The sequence below is a fragment of the Ursus maritimus genome, unplaced genomic scaffold, assembly GCF_017311325.1.
Source record: "Ursus maritimus isolate PB19 unplaced genomic scaffold, ASM1731132v1 scaffold_2, whole genome shotgun sequence".
Classification (NCBI taxonomy): Eukaryota; Metazoa; Chordata; class Mammalia; order Carnivora; family Ursidae; genus Ursus; species Ursus maritimus.
This window is the reverse complement of record NW_024424452.1, coordinates 69,431,131-69,435,262: the sequence shown is the minus strand read 5'-3', so window position 1 is coordinate 69,435,262 and position 4,132 is coordinate 69,431,131.

Below are 4,132 nucleotides of genomic sequence, written 5' to 3'. Positions count from 1 at the left end.
GCCCCCCCCCCCCCGCCAGGCCACCTAGGCCCCCTGCCCTTCTGCAGCAAGAAGGGAGTTCTCCCCCCCCTTCTCCCCTGCCGTGCAGCCCACCCCGGCGGGCCTGGGCAGGACCTCGGGGACCCTGATGGGGCAGAGGGGCAGGCCAGGGGTGGAGAGCGGGGGCGGGGGCTCCTGTAGCCGCGATCTCTCACCAACCCCCCCAAAGCACGACTGAGGAGCCGCTCCGCCCACCCCTCAATCTGCCGCCTGGTCACCCTCTGCCGCGTTCTATTGATAGGCCCCCGGGAGCGTGTTCTGCCTCGGCTGGGAACCAGGTGGCGTCTATTAAAAATCTCCAGCAGACAGCGGGGGCTGCGGGCAGGAGCGGCTCAGGCTTGCAGGGGCCCCTGCTTTGACCTCCTCCCCTCCAAGGCCATTAAAGTCCTTAGCAACCACCCCAGTGTCGTTCTGCTGGAGCTGATGATGTTGAGGGGTCTTTTTCCCACCACAGCCCTCCCCATTTGGAGAGGATCACTGTGCTCAAAGGAGGTGTTCCCCTGCAAGGGGGGGGGGTTCTGGAATATTCCCTTACATCTAAACATCAGCAGACTCCTCCAGGGTCCTAGCAGGGGAGAGCTTTGGAGACAAGTGACACCAGGGAAGGTTCAGAGGCTGCTTGGATGCAACCCCCCCTCCCCAGAAGAACTATGGGCAAAGGGAGCGGAAGGGAAGGACACCTGCTCCTCTTGGGAGACGTTCCCTCCCAGTCCCGCCCTGGTGCAGGGCACAGGCCCCTGGGAGCTGCAGGGGGTCACTGCTGTCCCTTTGACCTGGAGGCAGTGGACCAGCAGACTACAGCTATGGGAGTTCTCTGGGCTTCTTTACAGCTGAGCTTCTCTTCCTCTGTTTCTGCTTCAACGCATCCGTTGTACCCGCTGCCACCCTCACTAACAATGGTGGCCACTGCGGTCATGGTCTAAGGCAGGGGGTCCGAATTCCTGAGCCCAGGATCGGGGGTTCCCATCAGAGAAGGTGAGAGGGGGAGGGCAATTCAAGCTGTATTTGCTCAGGGGAGACAGAGTCCCAGGGCAGCTGGGGGGCTCTAATACTCCATAGTGGGTTCCTGGGGCTCCATCCACCGAGCACAGGTGGTCCCTCGTCCCAGCCCCCTGGCTCTCCCTCCGAGGCTCTGCTTGCCAGCTTGGAAGGGCAGCTGGCCCCTTGTCAGGTGCAAGGGCTCAGCGGGGGGTGCAACATCCCCGGGGTGCTTCGGGGTCTGTGTGTGTGGAGGGTGTGGGACCCAGGAGGCTTGGAAGACTGCCATGCCAGGTTCCTAAGCCCCCAGGTGAGGGACGGATTCCCGGGTGTCAGCACTTCAGCCGTGGGCTTAGGGCGGGGCGTGCAGCCAGAGGGTGGACCACAGGCTCATTTCCTCAGATCCACACGTGTGTTGGGTTTTTTCCATTGCATTCATTGCCAGTATGGAAAAAACTGGGAGATTTCGATCAGAAATCTAGAGTCCCAGCTTCTTTGCCAAACCGGGAGATCCAGCATCATTGTGTCCACTTTGCTGAAGGACCAGAGCTGTGGGGGGCTGAGCCACACCTGTCCCTCTAGCAGGAACCAGTGTGGTAAGAGCTCTGAATGTGCCACAGTTCCCATGCGATTCATTCGCTCCCAGGACCTTCCCCTCCTGGTTGGGGTCTTGGCTTGAGGCCTGCAGGCTTCTGTGTGCAGGGCAGCTCCGGAGGAGGGAGGGAGGGAGGGCCTATGGGGGGAGCCCGGTCCCATGGACCGACCCGTCCTCCAGGCTGCTGCCCTGGCGAGCACGTCTCCCCAGCGCCAGCTGCGTCCAGATTCATCTTAATCTCACTTCCGCCACTTGGCAACGGCCATCACGTCCCCCTCCGCCTCCTCTGTACTGCTCTTTGTCACTTCCAAGCGACAGCGCCCTTGTGATCTGGGTTTCGGGAAGGACAGAAGAGCTCCCCGACCAGGGCCAGCCCCACCGGCCCCAGATGGAGCAGGGGCAGGATGGGTGGGGACCTCGCTGGGCTCCTGGGGGTGCTCTCCAGGGCAAGCCTTGATGGGCTCTCAGGTGGCAATGCAGTCTTGATTTCGGGAAGGCCTTTGAGGACGCTCTTGCAGCCACGCCGAAGACACGTGGGCCAGCAGATAGTGCCACCGAGTGGACTTTTACAATTGGGGAGAATGCACCTGGTCAATTGTGGTTGTTGGACTAATGTCAGTGTGGGTCATCAGCAGGGCCAATGCTGCCTAGAAGGAGAATGGAAAACATGCTCGTTGCCCATCTACAGGATGAGCCCCACGACGCTGAGAGTAAGAGCCGTGGCCCTGGAGACCTGCAGACCCAGTTTAAATACAGGCTCTGCCACTTATTAGCCCTGTGACCGCAGGCGGATTGCGGGCACTGCCCAGAGGTCTAGTTTGCTCATCTATAAAGTGGGGATAATGGCAAGACTGTCTTGTAGGGTTGCTGCGAGGATTAAATGGTCTGATGCCCAGGGGGGCACTCAGTAAACGTCACTGACAGTGACCGGGTTCATCCCGCAGCTTTGCTACGGAAGACCGGGGACAGGCAGCTAAGCAGGGAGGCCTGGTTCCCCAGCGAAGATGCTGCGTGCCTGTCTCACTCCTGCAGACGCTACTCTGTCGTCCACTTGGGATGGAGCCTGGTGGCAGATGGAGGGTCACAGGGTCACGCCCCCCCCCCCGAAAATCAGGGGCTGTGTCATTGCTTGGTTCACAATCAAGAGGGACAAGTGGGGTATCTTGCCTCAAAAGAGGCTTTTCGCTGGAGTCCCGGCCTCCAAGTGCCTGGCACAGAGCACATGCTCAATAAATGTTGAGCCGTTGAGAAGAAAAAGGCCTGAGTGAGACGGGGGCTGGCAGCTCAAAGCGACCCAGAGTCTTGTTCTAATGGTGGCGAGGCCAAGAAGGCTTCTCCACGTAGTCAGCCTCAGCCCCTGAAAAGATCCCATGGCCCTTATAGTTATCAAAGTAATATATATACAGAGTCAAAAAAAAAATCAAGTGGTAGTAAAAAGCTTACAGTGAAAACAGAGGATCCCGTCCTTTCCTGTCTCACTCCGCAGAGGCAGCTCTGTTAGCAGAATGACCTCCCCTGGAGATATTTTTCACAGCAGCTTTGTTCGCCGCAGGAGAGGGTTGGAAACGAGCTGACTGTCCGTCACATGGTCAATGCATGCTGTGTAGCCCCAGCAAAACAATGAAGAAGTTCTTTATGTACAAATATAAAATGATCTCAGGATATATTAAGTGCAAAAGGTGAGGGTTGGATGCATTTGCATGGCATGCTACCAGGTATAGAAAAGAGATGCACATGGGTCTCGGGGAAGTCGTGGCTGACCACGTCAAATGTGGGCAGGGGGCTGAGGGAGTGAGCGGCGAGGAGTATGTGGACCTCTGTGATATACGCAGACTCGTGTGTTAGGTTATAAGAGAAACGGATTATATTTGTTGCCTCCCAGGGTAGAGAGCTGGTTGGTTGGCTCGGAAATGGGTGGAAGGGGGTCATTAATACTCTTTAAGTATTTCAGATTACTCATTTATCAAAAAATAAAATAGTAATCACTTCTTGGTGGTGGACAGAATGTGGGGTGGTCCCAATGATTCCGGCCTCCTGGCATTCACACCCCTTGAGCGTGGCAAAGGTGATGGTTGCTGCCGCCATGTTTACCGTTGTGGGAGGTCCCATCATAGTGGACTAGAGCAAAAGGCTCTCCTGCGGCCTTGACAAAGGCAGTGGCCATGGTGGAGAAGCCCACATGGCAAGGAACCGTGGTGGCTTCTGGGGACTTTCCATAGCCTGTAGGACTGACAGCAGCAAAAAGCTGGGGCTCTGAGTCATGCAACCACCAAGATATGCTTCTGCGGACAACCTGAATGAGTTTGGAAGAGAATTCTTCCTAGGTTGAGCTTTCAGATGAGAATGCAGCCCAGACGATGCTTTGATTGGAGCCTGATGAACTTACAGAGGCTCTATGCCAGCCTCCTGACCCAGGGAAACTGCGAGATCACGAATATCTGTGGTTTTAAGCTGTGAAGTTTGTGGTCATTCACCATGTAGTAATGGGAAACTAATAACACATGCTTGGAGCTATTTCTT